Genomic DNA, 21,718 nt, shown 5'->3' on the forward strand with positions numbered 1-21,718 from the left:
CTTGTTTTGGCCTTGATCGAAAGCCTCCTAGTTTTAGCTGTTGGAGTTTTGAGCATGAGGTAAAAAGACAATCACTGCTACCATGTGAAAAATAACTCTTGGAGAATGCGGGCATCGATCCCGCTGCCACTCGCATGCAAAGCGAGCGCTCTACCACTTGAGCTAATCCCCCTGGCATGACAGGTCTGCCTTTAGTTTCTTGCCACACTTCACGGTGATTTTCTCATCATGTCAGGTGAGAAGCTGCAATGCTATATGGCAATTTTTATGTAAGAATAGCTTGCTTTTTTTTTTACAGTGTGAGTTCCATTTTACCATAGTAGAAGATCATCGGAGGAGTTTAAAAGGTGAAGGGTGGCTTACAAATACATGCACACCTCTTCCAAGCAAACCCTTTACATATCTACGAAGAACCGAGGGGTAAGCAATAAAAAACCCCTTAATAGTTTGGAGACGAAAGTTGCAATGTAGCACAATATCAGTCTTATCGAAGAAATATAATGATGACCTGTATAAAAAGAATCAATTAGCAGAGGATGGTTTCGATCCATCGACCTCTGGGTTATGGGCCCAGCACGCTTCCGCTGCGCCACTCTGCTGCCGGTGGTCTGTTCGTTGAGAAGGTCTATTTATCGACTGACTTTTCAAAAGTGGCTAAAATGTATTTGGTCTTTGTGATGGAATCCATCAGCAGGAGCTTATTGTCGGCGCCTCGAGTCCTCCTGAGCATCAGCAATTGTCTCTTTGTTTTTGCTGATTTCTTTTTGTCATATTATGTTAAAAAGTTGATCTGAGAAACCTGTGCCTGGCCTGCCTGGCTGAGAGTTCCTGTAGAAAGATCTGTTTGCGTCTCTGTGGCGCAATTGGTTAGCGCGTTCGGCTGTTAACCGAAAGGATGGTGGTTCAAGCCCACCCAGGGACGATGGTCTTTTTTGCTTAAGTAGCAGCCTATGTACGAGTGAAGAAGGTTCCACGTCGTCTTTCAATTGCTCTCCCGACAAATAACTCTGTTGCTCGCTGCCTACGTTTTGAACTCCCGAGTTAGAATGGAGGAGACTTTTGGAAAAGAGCTCTTTGTATGTGGACGGAAGCAGCTTAGCTGGGCTGTGTTTATTCAGGGGCGATGGTCTCTTTGGCTCGAGTAGCATACTAGGGGTGTAAAAGGTTCCACGTTAGCTTTCGGCTGAGCTGCTCTCCCAACAAAAAACTCTCTGTTGCTTTGTGCTTACGTTTTGAACTCCTCAGGTACAATGGAGGAGACCCTTCTAGAAGAGCTGTTTGTAGGTGGACAGATGGAGCATAGCTGGGCTGTGTTTACTAGCAGGATGAGCCCTCCGATAGAACGCGCAAACATCCTTCGAGCTGGAATTGAACCAGCAACCCAAGGATTTGCTCATTTACATCTACAGTCTTTGGCTCTACCAGCTGAGCTATTGAAGGCTTGTCTTGGCCTTGGTTGAAAGCCTCCTAGTTTTAGCTGTTGGAGTTTTGAGCATGAGGTGAAAAGGCAATCACTGCTACCATGTGAAAAATAACTCTTGGAGAATGCGGGCATCGATCCCGCTGCCTCTCACATGCGAAGCGAGCGCTCTACCACTTGAGCTAATTCCCCTGGCGTGACAGTTGTGCCTTTAGTTTCTTGCCACACTTCATAGGGATTTTCTTATCATGTCAGGTGAGAAGCTGCATTGTTATATGGTATTTTTTTTCTGTAAGAATAGCTTTTTTTTTTTTTTTTTTTTTAAGTGTGAGTTCCATGTTGCCATAGTAGAAGATCATCGGAGGACTTTACAAGGTGAAGGGTGGCTTCCAAATACATGCACGCCTCTTCCAAGCAAAGCCTTTACATATCTACGGAGAAGACAAAAAACTCTCTGTTGATTTGTGCTTACGTTTTGATCTCCTCACTCCTCAGGTACAACGGAGGAGACCTTTCTAGAAGAGCTGTTTGTAGGTGGACGGAACGAGCATAGCTGGGCTGTGTTTACCAGCCGGATGAACCTTCCGATAGAATGCGCAAAACTCCTTCGAGACGGAATTGAACCAGCAACCTAAGGATTGCTAACTTTCTTCTACAGTCTTCGGCTCTACCAGCTGAGCTATCGAAGGCTTGTTTTGGCCTTGATCAAAAGCCTCCTAGTTTTAGCTGTTGGAGTTTTGAGCATGAGGTAAAAAGACAATCACTGCTACCATGTGAAAAATAACTCTTGGAGAATGCGGGCATCGATCCCGCTGCCGCTCGCATGCAAAGCGAGCGCTCTACCACTTGAGCTAATTCCCCTGGCAACACAGGTCTGCCTTTAGTTTCTTGCCACACTTCACGGTGATTTTCTCATCATGTCAGGTGAGAAGCTGCAATGCTATATGGCAATTTTTATGTAAGAATAGCTTGCTTTTTTTTTTACAGTGTGAGTTCCATTTTACCATAGTAGAAGATCATCGGAGGAGTTTAAAAGGTGAAGGGTGGCTTACAAATACATGCACACCTCTTCCAAGCAAACCCTTTACATATCTACGAAGAACCGAGGGGTAAGCAATAAAAAACCCCTTAATAGTTTGGAGACGAAAGTTGCAATGTAGCACAATATCAGTCTTATCGAAGAAATATAATGATGACCTGTATAAAAAGAATCAATTAGCAGAGGATGGTTTCGATCCATCGACCTCTGGGTTATGGGCCCAGCACGCTTCCGCTGCGCCACTCTGCTGCCGGTGGTCTGTTCGTTGAGAAGGTCTATTTATCGACTGACTTTTCAAAAGTGGCTAAAATGTATTTGGTCTTTGTGATGGAATCCATCAGCAGGAGCTTATTGTCGGCGCCTCGAGTCCTCCTGAGCATCAGCAATTGTCTCTTTGTTTTTGCTGATTTCTTTTTGTCATATTATGTTAAAAAGTTGATCTGAGAAACCTGTGCCTGGCCTGCCTGGCTGAGAGTTCCTGTAGAAAGATCTGTTTGCGTCTCTGTGGCGCAATTGGTTAGCGTGTTCGGCTGTTAACCGAAAAGATGGTGGTTCAAGCCCACCCAGGGACGATGGTCTTTTTTGCTTAAGTAGCAGCCTATGTACGAGTGAAGAAGGTTCCACGTCGTCTTTCAATTGCTCTCCCGACAAATAACTCTGTTGCTCGCTGCCTACGTTTTGAACTCCCGAGTTAGAATGGAGGAGACTTTTGGAAAAGAGCTCTTTGTATGTGGACGGAAGCAGCTTAGCTGGGCTGTGTTTATTCAGGGGCGATGGTCTCTTTGGTTCGAGTAGCATACTAGGGTGTAAAAGGTTCCACGTTAGCTTTCGGCTGAGCTGCTCTCCCAACAAAAAACTCTCTGTTGCTTTGTGCTTACGTTTTGAACTCCTCAGGTACAACGGAGGAGACCCTTCTAGAAGAGCTGTTTGTAGGTGGACAGAGGGAGCATAGCTGGGCTGTGTTTACTAGCAGGATGAGCCCTCCGATAGAAAGCGCAAACATCCTTCGAGCTGGAATTGAACCAGCAACCCAAGGATTTGCTCATTTACATCTACAGTCTTTGGCTCTACCAGCTGAGCTATTGAAGGCTTGTCTTGGCCTTGGTTGAAAGCCTCCTAGTTTTAGCTGTTGGAGTTTTGAGCATGAGGTGAAAAGGCAATCACTGCTACCATGTGAAAAATAACTCTTGGAGAATGCGGGCATCGATCCCGCTGCCTCTCACATGCGAAGCGAGCGCTCTACCACTTGAGCTAATTCCCCTGGCGTGACAGTTGTGCCTTTAGTTTCTTGCCACACTTCATAGGGATTTTCTTATCATGTCAGGTGAGAAGCTGCATTGTTATATGGTATTTTTTTTCTGTAAGAATAGCTTTTTTTTTTTTTTTTTAAAGTGTGAGTTCCATGTTGCCATAGTAGAAGATCATCGGAGGACTTTACAAGGTGAAGGGTGGTTTCCAAATACATGCACGCCTCTTCCAAGCAAAGCCTTTACATATCTACGGAGAAGACAAAAAACTCTCTGTTGATTTGTGCTTACGTTTTGATTAGAGATGAGCGAACCGGTCCCGGTTCGGCTCGAGGCCGGTTCGCCGAACGGGGGTCCCGTTCGAGTTCGGTTCGTCGAACGTTCGACGAACCGAACTCGAACGTATAGGCTATAATGGGAGGCAATCACAAACACATAAAAATGCATTATAAATGTACACAAACAGTTAATAAACATTGCCATAACACTTACCGGTCCTCGCGATCCCTTCTGCACTCTGTCTCCTGCCGCTATTCCATCCGATGATCGCTGAATCCTCCCGGTGACCTGCACTGCCAGCAGAGAAGCAGGACCTATCGTGACGTCAAAATAGCCATGTGACCAGTCACGTGGCTATTATCTCATTGGCTACAGACTGGTCACATGACTATGACACGTCATGTAGGACCTGCGAGTGCATCTCTCCGGTACACGGTGCACATATGTGTATCGCCGTGTACCGGCGACATGCTCTAGCACACGGTCGACTCCCCGTTCCGTTAGGGACCGGCTGACACAGCCGGTCATTAACAGAGATCACCGTTGCCATAGCAACGCAGTTAGCGGTGACGTCACCGCTAACCGCGGCTCCGGGAGCACCGTTGCTATGGTAACGCGTCTGTCAGCGTTACCGCTAGCAGCCAGCAGTGATCACTCACGGAGTGAAGGCTGCACGCTGCTTCCCGATTGTAGTGAGCATTGTAGTTAGGATGGAGGTTCCCCAGCCCCAAGTGATGCCCCTCACTACAATCGTCACTACTACTACACTAGAAAGAAAGAAGACAGAAGAGCAGGATCGTGGAGGGCTGACAGGGGTAATAAAGATGGAGTCTCTAATGTGTCTGTGTATTTATTTCTATTAAAGTATTTTTTCTCTGTGTGGTGTCTTTTTTTAACCCTTTATTGGAGATTCTTAATGGCCGGGTCAAACGTGCCTGACATTAAGAATCTCTGGCTTAATACTGGCTGGTAAAACAAAGCCAGTATTAACTCATGATTACCCAACAAGCCACCCGGCTCCAGGGCTGTTGGAAGAGTTGGATACAGCGCCAGATGATGGCGCTTCTATGAGAGCGCCATTTTCTGGGACGGCTGCGGACTGAAATCCGCAGCAGAGGCGCCCACAAACCTCGGGCTAACCTGTGCTGCGGATTCCAATCCCCAGCTGCCTAGTTGTACCCGGCTGGACACAAAAATAGGGCGAAGCCCACGTCATTTGTTTTTTAATTATTTCATGAAATAAGTGAAATAATTAAAAAAAACGGGCTTCCCTATATTTTTGGTTCCCAGCCGGGTACAAATAGGCAACTGGGGGTTGGAGGCAGCCCGTGGCTGCCAGCTGTACCTGGCTAGCATACAAAAATATGGCGAAGCCCACGTCATTTTTTTGGTGGGCAAAAAACTTCTGCATACAGTCCTGGATGGAGTATGCTGAGCCTTGTAGTTCTGCAGCTGCTGTCTGCTCTTCTCCATACAGACAGACAGCAGCTGCAGAACTACAAGGCTCAGCATACTCCATCCAGGACTGTATGCAGAAGTTTTTTCCCCCTGAAAAAATTATGTGGCTTCGCCATATTTTTGTATGCTAGCCAGGTACAGCAGGCAGGTACGGCTGCCCCCAACCCCCAGTTGCCTATTTGTACCCGGCTGGGAACCAAAAATAAAGGGAAGCCCTTTTTTTATTATTTCATGAATTTCATGAAATAATTAGAAAACAAATGACGTAGGCTTTGCCCCATTTTTGTGTCCAGCCAGGTACAACTAGGCAGCTGGAGATTAGAATCCGCAGCACAGGTTGGCCTGAGCTTTCTGGGCCCCACTGCTGCGAATTGCAGTCTGCAGCCGCCTCAGAAAATGGCATTTTCATAGAAGCGCCATCTTCTGGCGCTGTATCCAGCTCTTCCAGCACCTGCCTGCTATACCTGGCTAGCATACAAAAATATGGCGAAGCTCACGTCCTTTTTTTGTAGCTTTTTGGCAAAAAAAAAAAAAAATGCTTCCCTGGATTTTCCATTGCCAGTGAAGGTAACACCAAGCAGTGGGGGTTAGCAGCCAGTAGCTGCTTGGATTACCCTTAGCTAGCAATACAAAAAATGCAGTGGGAGCTAACATATATTTTTTTTAATTATTTATTTAAATAACTAAAAATAAAATGGGCTTCCCTGTATTTTGATTGCTGGACATCACAGTGCTGTAAAAATAAATCTTTAAAAAAATGACGTAGCGTTCCGCGGTATTTTTGATTCTCAGCAGATAAAGCAGACAGCTATGGGTTGCCACCCCCATCTGCCTGCCGTTACCTTGGTTGGCAATCAAAATACAGGGAAGCCCATTAATTTTTTCTATTTAAAAAATAGTTAAAAAAAAAAAATTACGTTGGGTCCCCCCATTTTTGATAGCCAGCTAGGGTAAAGCAGACGGCTGTAGCCTGAAAACCACAGCTGGCAGCTTTACCGTGGTTGGGGATCCAATGTGGAGGTCCCCTCAGGCTCTTTTTTATAATTATTTTATAAATATTAATAATTACACAATAAAAGTAGGGGACCCCCCAAATTGGATCACCAGCCAAGGTAAAGCGGACAGCTGTGGTCTGGTATTCTCAGGGTGGGAAGGTCCATAGTTATTGGGCCTTCACAGCCTAAAAATAGCAGGCCGCAGGCACCCCAGACGTGGCGCATCCACTAGATGCGCCAATCCTGGCGCTTCACCCCAGCTCATCCCGTGCCCTGGTGCAGTGGCAAACGGGGTAATAAATCGGGTTGATACTAGCTGTAAAGTCACCTGAGATCAAGCCCAGCAGTTTGTGATGTCATGGCGTCTATTAGATACCCAACATCATAAACTGTCAGTACTAACAAAAACAAAAAATCGACAAAAGAAATTTATTTGAAAAAACAGTCCCCAAAACATTTCCTCTTTCACCAATTTATTGTAAGAAAAAAAATAAAGGGGTCCCACGACGACTCTGGACCGTCTAGAATATGGGGGGGAGACACTCAGGGAACGTATCCCCCATTTTCTAGGAGTGCGGACCCTTCATGTGAGGAGTGTGGGTGCAATGAATCTGCACTCACTCTCCCCGGGTCCACAGCAGCAGAGTCCATGTCGTAATGGTTGCTACCAAAGCTGCAATGCCCTGCTCATGAGGTAAGGGCATGCCTAATCAGGAGAACTACTGTAGAGGAAGCTCTGCTCACTGGTATATAGGTGCTCAGAGGTAATAATAGATAAAATTAGTGAGTAACCTCGGCACTCTATATCTCCCAGACTAAGTCAGTAAGTCACAACGGATAGTAATGCAAAATCACTCTTTATTGGTCCGTATTAAGAAAAAATTTTTTTCATAAGCATATATGTTTTTGTCCAAAACAAGTTACAAATGACGTTTCGGCCTGAGCCTTCGTCAGATTGGACTTATCTGCATGTAATCATGAAAAATGACAATAATCAGTATCACATAAGAGTGAGAGAACAATAACATAAACTCGAACAATGTAGAGGTACAATTGGGATGCAGCAAAAAAATTGCAACACAGCAAGAAATGAAACACATGATACAAATGTCATAATACAGTACAAGGACAATATAGTAATGACAAATATGGGGTCAGAGTAGACTTAGACAGCTCTGGTACGAAAGAGATGTCAATCATAAAGTAACATGTGCAGTAGGTGTAGAGCTACACTATGCATGGCAGAGCTAATGGGTAGACCGACCATAGAAAAAGTAGAGAAAAAGTGGAGAAAAAGTGGAGAATAAGTGGAACATAAGAGGAGAAAAAGTGGAGAAAAAGTGGAGAAAAAAGTGGAGAGAAAGTGGAGAAAAAGTGGAGAAAAAGTGGAGAAAAAGTGGAGAAAAAGTGGAAATTAAGAGGAGAAAAAGTGGAGAAAAAAGTGGAGAAAAAGTGGAGAAAAAGTGGAGCATAAGTGGAGAAAAAGTGGAGAAAAAGTGGAGAAAAAGTGGAGCATAAGAGGAGAAAAAGTGGAGAAAAAAGTGGAGAAAAAGTGGAGAAAAAGTGGAGCATAAGAGGAGAAAAAGTGGAGAAAAAGTGGAGAAAAAGTGGAGCATAAGAGGAGAAAAAGTGGAGAAAAAGTGGAGAAAAAGTGGAGCATAAGAGGAGAAAAAGTGGAGATTAAGAGGAGAAAAAGTGGAGAAAAAGTGGAGCATAAGAGGAGAAAAAGTGGAGAAAAAGTGGAGAAAAAGTGGAGAAAAAGTGGAGAAAAAGCGGAGCATAAGAGGAGAAAAAGTGGAGATTAAGAGGAGAAAAAGTGGAGAAAAAGTGGAGAAAAAGTGGAGAAAAAGTGGAGCATAAGAGGAGAAAAAGTGGAGAAAAAAGTGGAGAAAAAGTGGAGAAAAAGTGGAGAAAAAGTGGAGATTAAGAGGAGAAAAAGTGGAGCATAAGAGGAGAAAAAGTGGAGAAAAATGTGGAGAAAAAGTGGAGAAAGTGGAGAAAAAAATGGGGAAAAAGTGGAGAAAAAGTGGAGAAAAAGTGGAGAATAAGAGGAGAAAAAGTGGAGAAAAAGTGGAGAAAAAGTGGAGAATAAGAGGAGAAAAAGTGGAGAATAAGTGGAGAAAAAAATGGAGAAAAAGTGGAGAAAAAGTGGAGAAAAAGTGGAGCATAAGAGGAGAAAAAGTGGAGAAAAAGTGGAGAAAAAGTGGAGAAAAAGTGGAGCATAAGAGGAGAAAAAGTGGAGAAAAAAGTGGAGAAAAAGTGGAGCATAAGAGGAGAAAAAGTGGAGAAAAAGTGGAGAAAAAGTGGAGCATAAGAGGAGAAAAAGTGGAGAAAAAGTGGAGAAAAAGTGGAGCATAAGAGGAGAAAAAGTGGAGAAAAAGTGGAGAAAAAAGTGGAGAAAAAGTGGAGAAAAAGTGGAGAAAAAGTGGAGAAAAAGTGGAGATTAAGAGGAGAAAAAGTGGAGAAAAAGTGGAGAAAAAGTGGAGCATAAGAGGAGAAAAAGTGGAGAAAAAAGTGGAGAAAACGTGGAGAAAACGTGGAGAAAAAGTGGAGAAAAAGTGGAGAAAAAGTGGAGCATAAGAGGAGAAAAAGTGGAGAAAAAGTGGAGAAAAAAGTGGAGAAAAAGTGGAGAAAAAGTGGAGAAAAAGTGGAGAAAAAGTGGAGAAAAAGTGGAGCATAAGAGGAGAAAAAGTGGAGAAAAAGTGGAGAAAAAGTGGAGAAAAAGTGGAGAAAAAGTGGAGCATAAGAGGAGAAAAAGTGGAGAAAAAAGTGGAGAAAACGTGGAGAAAAAGTGGAGAAAAAGTGGAGAAAAAGTGGAGCATAAGAGGAGAAAAAGTGGAGATTAAGAGGAGAAAAAGTGGAGAAAAAGTGGAGAAAAAGTGGAGATTAAGAGGAGAAAAAGTGGAGAAAAAGTGGAGAAAAAGTGGAGCATAAGAGGAGAAAAAGTGGAGAAAAAAGTGGAGAAAACGTGGAGAAAACGTGGAGAAAAAGTGGAGAAAAAGTGGAGAAAAAGTGGAGCATAAGAGGAGAAAAAGTGGAGAAAAAAGTGGAGAAAACGTGGAGAAAAAGTGGAGAAAAAGTGGAGAAAAAGTGGAGCATAAGAGGAGAAAAAGTGGAGATTAAGAGGAGAAAAAGTGGAGAAAAAGTGGAGAAAAAGTGGAGAAAAAGTGGAGAAAAAGTGGAGCATAAGAGGAGAAAAAGTGGAGAAAAAAGTGGAGAAAAAGTGGAGAAAAAGTGGAGAAAAAGTGGAGATTAAGAGGAGAAAAAGTGGAGCATAAGAGGAGAAAAAGTGGAGAAAAAAGTGGAGAAAAAGTGGAGAAAGTGGAGAAAAAAATGGAGAAAAAGTGGAGAAAAAGTGGAGAAAAAGTGGAGAATAAGAGGAGAAAAAGTGGAGAAAAAGTGGAGAAAAAGTGGAGAATAAGAGGAGAAAAAGTGGAGAATAAGTGGAGAAAAAAATGGAGAAAAAGTGGAGAAAAAGTGGAGAGAAAGTGGAGAAAAAAATGGAGAAAAAGTGGAACACCCTTTGGTACCTTTCATGTGGCACTAAGGGGTGCTTAGCTTTGTATTTAGCCAAAAAAATGAAAAAAAAATGACATAGGGTTCCCCCTAGTTTTGTAGCCAGCTAGGGTAAAGCAGACGGCTGCAGCCTGCAGACCACAGCTGGCAACCTCACCTTGGCTGGTAATCAAAAACTGAGGGCACCCCACGCTGTTATTTTAAATTAAATAAATAATTAAAAAAAAAAACACGTAGGGGTCCCCCAAAATTGGATCACCAGCCAAGGTAAAGCAGACAGCTGGGGCCTGATATTCTCAGACTAGGGAGGTCCATGGTTATTGGAATCTCCCCAGCCTAAAAATAGCAGGCCGCAGCCGCCCCAGAAGTGGCGCATCCATTAGATGCGCCAATCCTGGTGCTTCGCCCCAGCTCATCCCGCGCCCTGGTGCGGTGGCAAACGGGGTAATATTTGGGGTTAATACCAGATGTGTAATGTCACCTGGCATCAAGCCCTGGGGTTGGTGAGGTCAGGCGTCTATCAGATACCCGACATCACCAACCCAGTCAGTAATAAAAAAAAAATACACGACAAACACATTTTTATTTGAAAAAACACTCCCCAAAACATTCCCTCTTTAACCAATTTATTAGATTGAAAAACAAATCCAAGTCTGGTGTAATCCAAGGGGTTGCCATGACGATGCACACTGTACCAGTCAATGAAGAGCAGGATGTTCCCCATTGGCTGGGAGAGCAGTGCAGTGACCTGAGCTAACATCAATGGGTCAGCCCAGGTCACTGCAGGGGGGTGACAAGTGCTGCTGTCAGTGAGGTACATTACCTGCGCTGATCTCCAGCACACTGACAGCCCCTGTCACTGAGGTCAATGACCGGCGCCTTCACATCAAGTATCGCGAGAGGTCCGTGACGTCACCGCCAGTGTCAGTCTCGGGTCGGAAGCGATAGGTGATGTGACAAGCGGCGGCCATGGAGGACAGTGACAGCGCTGAGGTCGGGATGGCGGGACTTCATCACCGCAGGTAAGCCGAGCGAGCGAGCGAGCGGGCGGGCGGGCGGGCGGGCGGGGGGGGGGGGGTGGATGTGTGTGTGTGTGTGTGTGTTTGTGTATGTGTATGTATGTGTACATGCCGCGGGCAGGAGGGGGTGGAGCGAGCTGAGCGGGAAAGTGTGGGCTTCCTGCACGTAACTAAGATAAACATCGGGTTACTAACCAAAGCGCTTTGCTTGGATACCCGATGTTTATCTTGGTTACCAGCTTGTGGCAGGCTGCCAGCGATGGCTCCTGCTCACTGTAGCTGTAAAAAGCCCTGCTTTTTGCTGCTAGAACCGTTCTCGAACGTATCTAGAACTATCGAGCTTTTAGCAAAAAGCTCGAGTTCTAGTTCGATCTCGAACAGCCCAAAAATCACTCGAGCCTAGAACTGGAGAACCACGAACCACGAACCGCGCTCAACTCTAGTTTTGATCTCCTCACTCCTCAGGTACAACGGAGGAGACCTTTCTAGAAGAGCTGTTTGTAGGTGGACGGAACGAGCATAGCTGGGCTGTATTTACCAGCCGGATGAACCTTCCGATAGAATGCGCAAAACTCCTTCGAGACGGAATTGAACCAGCAACCTAAGGATTGCTAACTTTCTTCTACAGTCTTCGGCTCTACCAGCTGAGCTATCGAAGGCTTGTTTTGGCCTTGATCGAAAGCCTCCTAGTTTTAGCTGTTGGAGTTTTGAGCATGAGGTAAAAAGACAATCACTGCTACCATGTGAAAAATAACTCTTGGAGAATGCGGGCATCGATCCCGCTGCCGCTCGCATGCAAAGCGAGCGCTCTACCACTTGAGCTAATCCCCCTGGCATGACAGGTCTGCCTTTAGTTTCTTGCCACACTTCACGGTGATTTTCTCATCATATCAGGTGAGAAGCTGCAATGCTATATGGCAATTTTTATGTAAGAATAGCTTGCTTTTTTTTTTACAGTGTGAGTTCCATTTTACCATAGTAGAAGATCATCGGAGGAGTTTAAAAGGTGAAGGGTGGCTTACAAATACATGCACACCTCTTCCAAGCAAACCCTTTACATATCTACGAAGAACCGAGGGGTAAGCAATAAAAAACCCCTTAATAGTTTGGAGACGAAAGTTGCAATGTAGCACAATATCAGTCTTATCGAAGAAATATAATGATGACCTGTATAAAAAGAATCAATTAGCAGAGGATGGTTTCGATCCATCGACCTCTGGGTTATGGGCCCAGCACGCTTCCGCTGCGCCACTCTGCTGCCGGTGGTCTGTTCGTTAAGAAGGTCTATTTATCGACTGACTTTTCAAAAGTGGCTAAAATGTATTTGGTCTTTGTGATGGAATCCATCAGCAGGAGCTTATTGTCGGCGCCTCGAGTCCTCCTGAGCATCAGCAATTGTCTCTTTGTTTTTGCTGATTTCTTTTTGTCATATTATGTTAAAAAGTTGATCTGAGAAACCTGTGCCTGGCCTGCCTGGCTGAGAGTTCCTGTAGAAAGATCTGTTTGCGTCTCTGTGGCGCAATTGGTTAGCGCGTTCGGCTGTTAACCGAAAGGATGGTGGTTCAAGCCCACCCAGGGACGATGGTCTTTTTTGCTTAAGTAGCAGCCTATGTACGAGTGAAGAAGGTTCCACGTCGTCTTTCAATTGCTCTCCCGACAAATAACTCTGTTGCTCGCTGCCTACGTTTTGAACTCCCGAGTTAGAATGGAGGAGACTTTTGGAAAAGAGCTCTTTGTATGTGGACGGAAGCAGCTTAGCTGGGCTGTGTTTATTCAGGGGCGATGGTCTCTTTGGCTCGAGTAGCATACTAGGGGTGTAAAAGGTTCCACGTTAGCTTTTGGCTGAGCTGCTCTCCCAACAAAAAACTCTCTGTTGCTTTGTGCTTACGTTTTGAACTCCTCAGGTACAATGGAGGAGACCCTTCTAGAAGAGCTGTTTGGAGGTGGACAGATGGAGCATAGCTGGGCTGTGTTTACTAGCAGGATGAGCCCTCCGATAGAACGCGCAAACATCCTTCGAGCTGGAATTGAACCAGCAACCCAAGGATTTGCTCATTTACATCTACAGTCTTTGGCTCTACCAGCTGAGCTATTGAAGGCTTGTCTTGGCCTTGGTTGAAAGCCTCCTAGTTTTAGCTGTTGGAGTTTTGAGCATGAGGTGAAAAGGCAATCACTGCTACCATGTGAAAAATAACTCTTGGAGAATGCGGGCATCGATCCCGCTGCCTCTCACATGCGAAGCGAGCGCTCTACCACTTGAGCTAATTCCCCTGGCGTGACAGTTGTGCCTTTAGTTTCTTGCCACACTTCATAGGGATTTTCTTATCATGTCAGGTGAGAAGCTGCATTGTTATATGGTATTTTTTTTCTGTAAGAATAGCTTTTTTTTTTTTTTTTTAAGTGTGAGTTCCATGTTGCCATAGTAGAAGATCATCGGAGGACTTTACAAGGTGAAGGGTGGCTTCCAAATACATGCACGCCTCTTCCAAGCAAAGCCTTTACATATCTACGGAGAAGACAAAAAACTCTCTGTTGATTTGTGCTTACGTTTTGATCTCCTCACTCCTCAGGTACAACGGAGGAGACCTTTCTAGAAGAGCTGTTTGTAGGTGGACGGAACGAGCATAGCTGGGCTGTGTTTACCAGCCGGATGAACCTTCCGATAGAATGCGCAAAACTCCTTCGAGACGGAATTGAACCAGCAACCTAAGGATTGCTAACTTTCTTCTACAGTCTTCGGCTCTACCAGCTGAGCTATCGAAGGCTTGTTTTGGCCTTGATCGAAAGCCTCCTAGTTTTAGCTGTTGGAGTTTTGAGCATGAGGTAAAAAGACAATCACTGCTACCATGTGAAAAATAACTCTTGGAGAATGCGGGCATCGATCCCGCTGCCGCTCGCATGCAAAGCGAGCGCTCTACCACTTGAGCTAATCCCCCTGGCATGACAGGTCTGCCTTTAGTTTCTTGCCACACTTCACGGTGATTTTCTCATCATGTCAGGTGAGAAGCTGCAATGCTATATGGCAATTTTTATGTAAGAATAGCTTGCTTTTTTTTTTACAGTGTGAGTTCCATTTTACCATAGTAGAAGATCATCGGAGGAGTTTAAAAGGTGAAGGGTGGCTTACAAATACATGCACACCTCTTCCAAGCAAACCCTTTACATATCTACGAAGAACCGAGGGGTAAGCAATAAAAAACCCCTTAATAGTTTGGAGACGAAAGTTGCAATGTAGCACAATATCAGTCTTATCGAAGAAATATAATGATGACCTGTATAAAAAGAATCAATTAGCAGAGGATGGTTTCGATCCATCGACCTCTGGGTTATGGGCCCAGCACGCTTCCGCTGCGCCACTCTGCTGCCGGTGGTCTGTTCGTTGAGAAGGTCTATTTATCGACTGACTTTTCAAAAGTGGCTAAAATGTATTTGGTCTTTGTGATGGAATCCATCAGCAGGAGCTTATTGTCGGTGCCTCGAGTCCTCCTGAGCATCAGCAATTGTCTCTTTGTTTTTGCTGATTTCTTTTTGTCATATTATGTTAAAAAGTTGATCTGAGAAACCTGTGCCTGGCCTGCCTGGCTGAGAGTTCCTGTAGAAAGATCTGTTTGCGTCTCTGTGGCGCAATTGGTTAGCGCGTTCGGCTGTTAACCGAAAGGATGGTGGTTCAAGCCCACCCAGGGACGATGGTCTTTTTTGCTTAAGTAGCAGCCTATGTACGAGTGAAGAAGGTTCCACGTCGTCTTTCAATTGCTCTCCCGACAAATAACTCTGTTGCTCTCTGCCTACGTTTTGAACTCCCGAGTTAGAATGGAGGAGACTTTTGGAAAAGAGCTCTTTGTATGTGGACGGAAGCAGCTTAGCTGGGCTGTGTTTATTCAGGGGCGATGGTCTCTTTGGCTCGAGTAGCATACTAGGGGTGTAAAAGGTTCCACGTTAGCTTTCGGCTGAGCTGCTCTCCCAACAAAAAACTCTCTGTTGCTTTGTGCTTACGTTTTGAACTCCTCAGGTACAATGGAGGAGACCCTTCTAGAAGAGCTGTTTGTAGGTGGACAGATGGAGCATAGCTGGGCTGTGTTTACTAGCAGGATGAGCCCTCCGATAGAACGCGCAAACATCCTTCGAGCTGGAATTGAACCAGCAACCCAAGGATTTGCTCATTTACATCTACAGTCTTTGGCTCTACCAGCTGAGCTATTGAAGGCTTGTCTTGGCCTTGGTTGAAAGCCTCCTAGTTTTAGCTGTTGGAGTTTTGAGCATGAGGTGAAAAGGCAATCACTGCTACCATGTGAAAAATAACTCTTGGAGAATGCGGGCATCGATCCCGCTGCCTCTCACATGCGAAGCGAGCGCTCTACCACTTGAGCTAATTCCCCTGGCGTGACAGTTGTGCCTTTAGTTTCTTGCCACACTTCATAGGGATTTTCTTATCATGTCAGGTGAGAAGCTGCATTGTTATATGGTATTTTTTTTCTGTAAGAATAGCTTTTTTTTTTTTTTTTAAGTGTGAGTTCCATGTTGCCATAGTAGAAGATCATCGGAGGACTTTACAAGGTGAAGGGTGGCTTCCAAATACATGCACGCCTCTTCCAAGCAAAGCCTTTACATATCTACGGAGAAGACAAAAAACTCTCTGTTGATTTGTGCTTACGTTTTGATCTCCTCACTCCTCAGGTACAACGGAGGAGACCTTTCTAGAAGAGCTGTTTGTAGGTGGACGGAACGAGCATAGCTGGGCTGTGTTTACCAGCCGGATGAACCTTCCGATAGAATGCGCAAAACTCCTTCGAGACGGAATTGAACCAGCAACCTAAGGATTGCTAACTTTCTTCTACAGTCTTCGGCTCTACCAGCTGAGCTATCGAAGGCTTGTTTTGGCCTTGATCGAAAGCCTCCTAGTTTTAGCTGTTGGAGTTTTGAGCATGAGGTAAAAAGACAATCACTGCTACCATGTGAAAAATAACTCTTGGAGAATGCGGGCATCGATCCCGCTGCCGCTCGCATGCAAAGCGAGCGCTCTACCACTTGAGCTAATCCCCCTGGCATGACAGGTCTGCCTTTAGTTTCTTGCCACACTTCACGGTGATTTTCTCATCATGTCAGGTGAGAAGCTGCAATGCTATATGGCAATTTTTATGTAAGAATAGCTTGCTTTTTTTTTTACAGTGTGAGTTCCATTTTACCATAGTAGAAGATCATCGGAGGAGTTTAAAAGGTGAAGGGTGGCTTACAAATACATGCACACCTCTTCCAAGCAAACCCTTTACATATCTACGAAGAACCGAGGGGTAAGCAATAAAAAACCCCTTAATAGTTTGGAGACGAAAGTTGCAATGTAGCACAATATCAGTCTTATCGAAGAAATATAATGATGACCTGTATAAAAAGAATCAATTAGCAGAGGATGGTTTCGATCCATCGACCTCTGGGTTATGGGCCCAGCACGCTTCCGCTGCGCCACTCTGCTGCCGGTGGTCTGTTCGTTGAGAAGGTCTATTTATCGACTGACTTTTCAAAAGTGGCTAAAATGTATTTGGTCTTTGTGATGGAATCCATCAGCAGGAGCTTATTGTCGGTGCCTCGAGTCCTCCTGAGCATCAGCAATTGTCTCTTTGTTTTTGCTGATTTCTTTTTGTCATATTATGTTAAAAAGTTGATCTGAGAAACCTGTGCCTGGCCTGCCTGGCTGAGAGTTCCTGTAGAAAGATCTGTTTGCGTCTCTGTGGCGCAATTGGTTAGCGCGTTCGGCTGTTAACCGAAAGGATGGTGGTTCAAGCCCACCCAGGGACGATGGTCTTTTTTGCTTAAGTAGCAGCCTATGTACGAGTGAAGAAGGTTCCACGTCGTCTTTCAATTGCTCTCCCGACAAATAACTCTGTTGCTCTCTGCCTACGTTTTGAACTCCCGAGTTAGAATGGAGGAGACTTTTGGAAAAGAGCTCTTTGTATGTGGACGGAAGCAGCTTAGCTGGGCTGTGTTTATTCAGGGGCTCGAGTAGCATTCTAGAGTAAAAGTACTAGGTGTAGCTTTCTAGCCTCGTTACACCCCCTACTTTATCTGAGCTGCTCTCCCAACAAAAAACTCTCTGTTGCTTTGTGCTTACGTTTTGAACTCCTCAGGTACAATGGAGGAGACCCTTCTAGAAGAGCTGTTTGTAGGTGGACAGATGGAGCATAGCTGGGCTGTGTTACTAGCAGGATGAGCCCTCCGATAGAACGCGCAAACATCTTCGAGCTGGAATTGAACCAGCAACCCAAGTGCTCATTTACATCTACAGTCTTTGGCTCTACCAGCTGAGCTATTGAAGGCTTGTCTTGGCCTGGTTGAAAGCCTCCTAGTTTTAGCTGTTGGAGTTTTGAGCATGAGGTGAAAAGGCAATCACTGCTGCTACCATGTGAAAAATAACTCTTGGAGAATGCGGGCATCGGCATCGATCCCTCTCATGCGAATCGACTTTTTCTGTAAGTGATTTCCATTTTTCAGTGAGTGCAGAAGATCATCGGAGGACTTTACAAGGTGAAGGGTGGCTTCCAAATACATGCACGCCTCTTCCAAGCAAAGCCTTTACATATCTACGGAGAAGACAAAAAACTCTCTGTTGATTTGTGCTTACGTTTTGATCTCCTCACTCCTCAGGTACAACGGAGGAGACCTTTCTAGAAGAGCTGTTTGTAGGTGGACGGAACGAGCATAGCTGGGCTGTGTTTACCAGCCGGATGAACCTTCCGATAGAATGCGCAAAACTCCTTCGAGACGGAATTGAACCAGCAACCTAAGGATTGCTAACTTTCTTCTACAGTCTTCGGCTCTACCAGCTGAGCTATCGAAGGCTTGTTTTGGCCTTGATCGAAAGCCTCCTAGTTTTAGCTGTTGGAGTTTTGAGCATGAGGTAAAAAGACAATCACTGCTACCATGTGAAAAATAACTCTTGGAGAATGCGGGCATCGATCCCGCTGCCGCTCGCATGCAAAGCGAGCGCTCTACCACTTGAGCTAATCCCCCTGGCATGACAGGTCTGCCTTTAGTTTCTTGCCACACTTCACGGTGATTTTCTCATCATGTCAGGTGAGAAGCTGCAATGCTATATGGCAATTTTTATGTAAGAATAGCTTGCTTTTTTTTTTACAGTGTGAGTTCCATTTTACCATAGTAGAAGATCATCGGAGGAGTTTAAAAGGTGAAGGGTGGCTTACAAATACATGCACACCTCTTCCAAGCAAACCCTTTACATATCTACGAAGAACCGAGGGGTAAGCAATAAAAAACCCCTTAATAGTTTGGAGACGAAAGTTGCAATGTAGCACAATATCAGTCTTATCGAAGAAATATAATGATGACCTGTATAAAAAGAATCAATTAGCAGAGGATGGTTTCGATCCATCGACCTCTGGGTTATGGGCCCAGCACGCTTCCGCTGCGCCACTCTGCTGCCGGTGGTCTGTTCGTTGAGAAGGTCTATTTATCGACTGACTTTTCAAAAGTGGCTAAAATGTATTTGGTCTTTGTGATGGAATCCATCAGCAGGAGCTTATTGTCGGTGCCTCGAGTCCTCCTGAGCATCAGCAATTGTCTCTTTGTTTTTGCTGATTTCTTTTTGTCATATTATGTTAAAAAGTTGATCTGAGAAACCTGTGCCTGGCCTGCCTGGCTGAGAGTTCCTGTAGAAAGATCTGTTTGCGTCTCTGTGGCGCAATTGGTTAGCGCGTTCGGCTGTTAACTGAAAGGATGGTGGTTCAAGCCCACCCAGGGACGATGGTCTTTTTTGCTTAAGTAGCAGCCTATGTACGAGTGAAGAAGGTTCCACGTCGTCTTTCAATTGCTCTCCCGACAAATAACTCTGTTGCTCTCTGCCTACGTTTTGAACTCCCGAGTTAGAATGGAGGAGACTTTTGGAAAAGAGCTCTTTGTATGTGGACGGAAGCAGCTTAGCTGGGCTGTGTTTATTCAGGGGCGATGGTCTCTTTGGCTCGAGTAGCATACTAGGGGTGTAAAAGGTTCCACGTTAGCTTTCGGCTGAGCTGCTCTCCCAACAAAAAACTCTCTGTTGCTTTGTGCTTACGTTTTGAACTCCTCAGGTACAATGGAGGAGACCCTTCTAGAAGAGCTGTTTGTAGGTGGACAGATGGAGCATAGCTGGGCTGTGTTTACTAGCAGGATGAGCCCTCCGATAGAACGCGCAAACATCCTTCGAGCTGGAATTGAACCAGCAACCCAAGGATTTGCTCATTTACATCTACAGTCTTTGGCTCTACCAGCTGAGCTATTGAAGGCTTGTCTTGGCCTTGGTTGAAAGCCTCCTAGTTTTAGCTGTTGGAGTTTTGAGCATGAGGTGAAAAGGCAATCACTGCTACCATGTGAAAAATAACTCTTGGAGAATGCGGGCATCGATCCCGCTGCCTCTCACATGCGAAGCGAGCGCTCTACCACTTGAGCTAATTCCCCTGGCGTGACAGTTGTGCCTTTAGTTTCTTGCCACACTTCATAGGGATTTTCTTATCATGTCAGGTGAGAAGCTGCATTGTTATATGGTATTTTTTTTCTGTAAGAATAGCTTTTTTTTTTTTTTTAAGTGTGAGTTCCATGTTGCCATAGTAGAAGATCATCGGAGGACTTTACAAGGTGAAGGGTGGCTTCCAAATACATGCACGCCTCTTCCAAGCAAAGCCTTTACATATCTACGGAGAAGACAAAAAACTCTCTGTTGATTTGTGCTTACGTTTTGATCTCCTCACTCCTCAGGTACAACGGAGGAGACCTTTCTAGAAGAGCTGTTTGTAGGTGGACGGAACGAGCATAGCTGGGCTGTGTTTACCAGCCGGATGAACCTTCAGATAGAATGCGCAAAACTCCTTCGAGACGGAATTGAACCAGCGACCTAAGGATTGCTAACTTTCTTCTACAGTCTTCGGCTCTACCAGCTGAGCTATCGAAGGCTTGTTTTGGCCTTGATCGAAAGCCTCCTAGTTTTAGCTGTTGGAGTTTTGAGCATGAGGTAAAAAGACAATCACTGCTACCATGTGAAAAATAACTCTTGGAGAATGCGGGCATCGATCCCGCTGCCGCTCGCATGCAAAGCGAGCGCTCTACCACTTGAGCTAATCCCCCTGGCATGACAGGTCTGCCTTTAGTTTCTTGCCACACTTCACGGTGATTTTCTCATCATGTCAGGTGAGAAGCTGCAATGCTATATGGCAATTTTTATGTAAGAATAGCTTGCTTTTTTTTTTACAGTGTGAGTTCCATTTTACCATAGTAGAAGATCATCGGAGGAGTTTAAAAGGTGAAGGGTGGCTTACAAATACATGCACACCTCTTCCAAGCAAACCCTTTACATATCTACGAAGAACCGAGGGGTATACAATAAAAAACCCCTTAATAGTTTGGAGATGAAAGTTGCAATGTAGCACAATATCAGTCTTATCGAAGAAATATAATGATGACCTGTATAAAAAGAATCAATTAGCAGAGGATGGTTTCGATCCATCGACCTCTGGGTTATGGGCCCAGCACGCTTCCGCTGCGCCACTCTGCTGCCGGTGGTCTGTTCGTTGAGAAGGTCTATTTATCGACTGACTTTTCAAAAGTGGCTAAAATGTATTTGGTCTTTGTGATGGAATCCATCAGCAGGAGCTTATTGTCGGCGCCTCGAGTCCTCCTGAGCATCAGCAATTGTCTCTTTGTTTTTGCTGATTTCTTTTTGTCATATTATGTTAAAAAGTTGATCTGAGAAACCTGTGCCTGGCCTGCCTGGCTGAGAGTTCCTGTAGAAAGATCTGTTTGCGTCTCTGTGGCGCAATTGGTTAGCGCGTTCGGCTGTTAACCGAAAGGATGGTGGTTCAAGCCCACCCAGGGACGATGGTCTTTTTTGCTTAAGTAGCAGCCTATGTACGAGTGAAGAAGGTTCCACGTCGTCTTTCAATTGCTCTCCCGACAAATAACTCTGTTGCTCTCTGCCTACGTTTTGAACTCCCGAGTTAGAATGGAGGAGACTTTTGGAAAAGAGCTCTTTGTATGTGGACGGAAGCAGCTTAGCTGGGCTGTGTTTATTCAGGGGCGATGGTCTCTTTGGCTCGAGTAGCATACTAGGGGTGTAAAAGGTTCCACGTTAGCTTTCGGCTGAGCTGCTCTCCCAACAAAAAACTCTCTGTTGCTTTGTGCTTACGTTTTGAACTCCTCAGGTACAATGGAGGAGACCCTTCTAGAAGAGCTGTTTGTAGGTGGACAGATGGAGCATAGCTGGGCTGTGTTTACTAGCAGGATGAGCCCTCCAATAGAACGTGCAAACATCCTTCGAGCTGGAATTGAACCAGCAACCCAAGGATTTGCTCATTTACATCTACAGTCTTTGGCTCTACCAGCTGAGCTATTGAAGGCTTGTCTTGGCCTTGGTTGAAAGCCTCCTAGTTTTAGCTGTTGGAGTTTTGAGCATGAGGTGAAAAGGCAATCACTGCTACCATGTGAAAAATAACTCTTGGAGAATGCGGGCATCGATCCCGCTGCCTCTCACATGCGAAGCGAGCGCTCTACCACTTGAGCTAATTCCCCTAGCGTGACAGTTGTGCCTTTAGTTTCTTGCCACACTTCATAGGGATTTTCTTATCATGTCAGGTGAGAAGCTGCATTGTTATATGGTATTTTTTTTCTGTAAGAATAGCTTTTTTTTTTTTTTTAAGTGTGAGTTCCATGTTGCCATAGTAGAAGATCATCGGAGGACTTTACAAGGTGAAGGGTGGCTTCCAAATACA

The 21,718-nt window shown here is 45.0% G+C and overlaps 18 non-coding genes across 18 annotated transcripts; 5 read left to right on the top strand and 13 right to left on the bottom strand.

Moving 5' to 3' along the window:
* Window positions 1-99: 99 nt before the first annotated feature.
* TRNAA-UGC (transfer RNA alanine (anticodon UGC)) lies at window positions 100-172 on the bottom strand. Its single transcript has one exon. It is a non-coding gene; the product is annotated as a tRNA-Ala (tRNA).
* A 676-nt stretch (window positions 173-848) lies between these two features.
* On the top strand, window positions 849-922 carry TRNAN-GUU (transfer RNA asparagine (anticodon GUU)). Its single transcript has one exon. It is a non-coding gene; the product is annotated as a tRNA-Asn (tRNA).
* A 617-nt stretch (window positions 923-1,539) lies between these two features.
* TRNAA-CGC (transfer RNA alanine (anticodon CGC)) lies at window positions 1,540-1,612 on the bottom strand. Its single transcript has one exon. It is a non-coding gene; the product is annotated as a tRNA-Ala (tRNA).
* A 596-nt stretch (window positions 1,613-2,208) lies between these two features.
* On the bottom strand, window positions 2,209-2,281 carry TRNAA-UGC (transfer RNA alanine (anticodon UGC)). Its single transcript has one exon. It is a non-coding gene; the product is annotated as a tRNA-Ala (tRNA).
* A 1,366-nt stretch (window positions 2,282-3,647) lies between these two features.
* Window positions 3,648-3,720, bottom strand: TRNAA-CGC (transfer RNA alanine (anticodon CGC)). Its single transcript has one exon. It is a non-coding gene; the product is annotated as a tRNA-Ala (tRNA).
* An 8,011-nt stretch (window positions 3,721-11,731) lies between these two features.
* On the bottom strand, window positions 11,732-11,804 carry TRNAA-UGC (transfer RNA alanine (anticodon UGC)). Its single transcript has one exon. It is a non-coding gene; the product is annotated as a tRNA-Ala (tRNA).
* A 676-nt stretch (window positions 11,805-12,480) lies between these two features.
* On the top strand, window positions 12,481-12,554 carry TRNAN-GUU (transfer RNA asparagine (anticodon GUU)). Its single transcript has one exon. It is a non-coding gene; the product is annotated as a tRNA-Asn (tRNA).
* A 617-nt stretch (window positions 12,555-13,171) lies between these two features.
* TRNAA-CGC (transfer RNA alanine (anticodon CGC)) lies at window positions 13,172-13,244 on the bottom strand. Its single transcript has one exon. It is a non-coding gene; the product is annotated as a tRNA-Ala (tRNA).
* A 592-nt stretch (window positions 13,245-13,836) lies between these two features.
* TRNAA-UGC (transfer RNA alanine (anticodon UGC)) lies at window positions 13,837-13,909 on the bottom strand. Its single transcript has one exon. It is a non-coding gene; the product is annotated as a tRNA-Ala (tRNA).
* Window positions 13,910-14,585: 676 nt separating this feature from the next.
* TRNAN-GUU (transfer RNA asparagine (anticodon GUU)) lies at window positions 14,586-14,659 on the top strand. The gene has a single exon. It is a non-coding gene; the product is annotated as a tRNA-Asn (tRNA).
* A 617-nt stretch (window positions 14,660-15,276) lies between these two features.
* Window positions 15,277-15,349, bottom strand: TRNAA-CGC (transfer RNA alanine (anticodon CGC)). The gene has a single exon. It is a non-coding gene; the product is annotated as a tRNA-Ala (tRNA).
* Window positions 15,350-15,940: 591 nt separating this feature from the next.
* TRNAA-UGC (transfer RNA alanine (anticodon UGC)) lies at window positions 15,941-16,013 on the bottom strand. The gene has a single exon. It is a non-coding gene; the product is annotated as a tRNA-Ala (tRNA).
* Window positions 16,014-16,689: 676 nt separating this feature from the next.
* On the top strand, window positions 16,690-16,763 carry TRNAN-GUU (transfer RNA asparagine (anticodon GUU)). The gene has a single exon. It is a non-coding gene; the product is annotated as a tRNA-Asn (tRNA).
* A 1,139-nt stretch (window positions 16,764-17,902) lies between these two features.
* TRNAA-UGC (transfer RNA alanine (anticodon UGC)) lies at window positions 17,903-17,975 on the bottom strand. The gene has a single exon. It is a non-coding gene; the product is annotated as a tRNA-Ala (tRNA).
* A 1,367-nt stretch (window positions 17,976-19,342) lies between these two features.
* Window positions 19,343-19,415, bottom strand: TRNAA-CGC (transfer RNA alanine (anticodon CGC)). Its single transcript has one exon. It is a non-coding gene; the product is annotated as a tRNA-Ala (tRNA).
* Window positions 19,416-20,005: 590 nt separating this feature from the next.
* TRNAA-UGC (transfer RNA alanine (anticodon UGC)) lies at window positions 20,006-20,078 on the bottom strand. The gene has a single exon. It is a non-coding gene; the product is annotated as a tRNA-Ala (tRNA).
* A 676-nt stretch (window positions 20,079-20,754) lies between these two features.
* Window positions 20,755-20,828, top strand: TRNAN-GUU (transfer RNA asparagine (anticodon GUU)). The gene has a single exon. It is a non-coding gene; the product is annotated as a tRNA-Asn (tRNA).
* Window positions 20,829-21,445: 617 nt separating this feature from the next.
* On the bottom strand, window positions 21,446-21,518 carry TRNAA-CGC (transfer RNA alanine (anticodon CGC)). The gene has a single exon. It is a non-coding gene; the product is annotated as a tRNA-Ala (tRNA).
* Between the last annotated feature and the right edge of the window lie 200 nt (window positions 21,519-21,718).

This window comes from Anomaloglossus baeobatrachus, unplaced genomic scaffold (genome assembly GCF_048569485.1).
Source record: "Anomaloglossus baeobatrachus isolate aAnoBae1 unplaced genomic scaffold, aAnoBae1.hap1 Scaffold_5155, whole genome shotgun sequence".
Taxonomy (NCBI): domain Eukaryota; kingdom Metazoa; phylum Chordata; class Amphibia; order Anura; family Aromobatidae; genus Anomaloglossus; species Anomaloglossus baeobatrachus.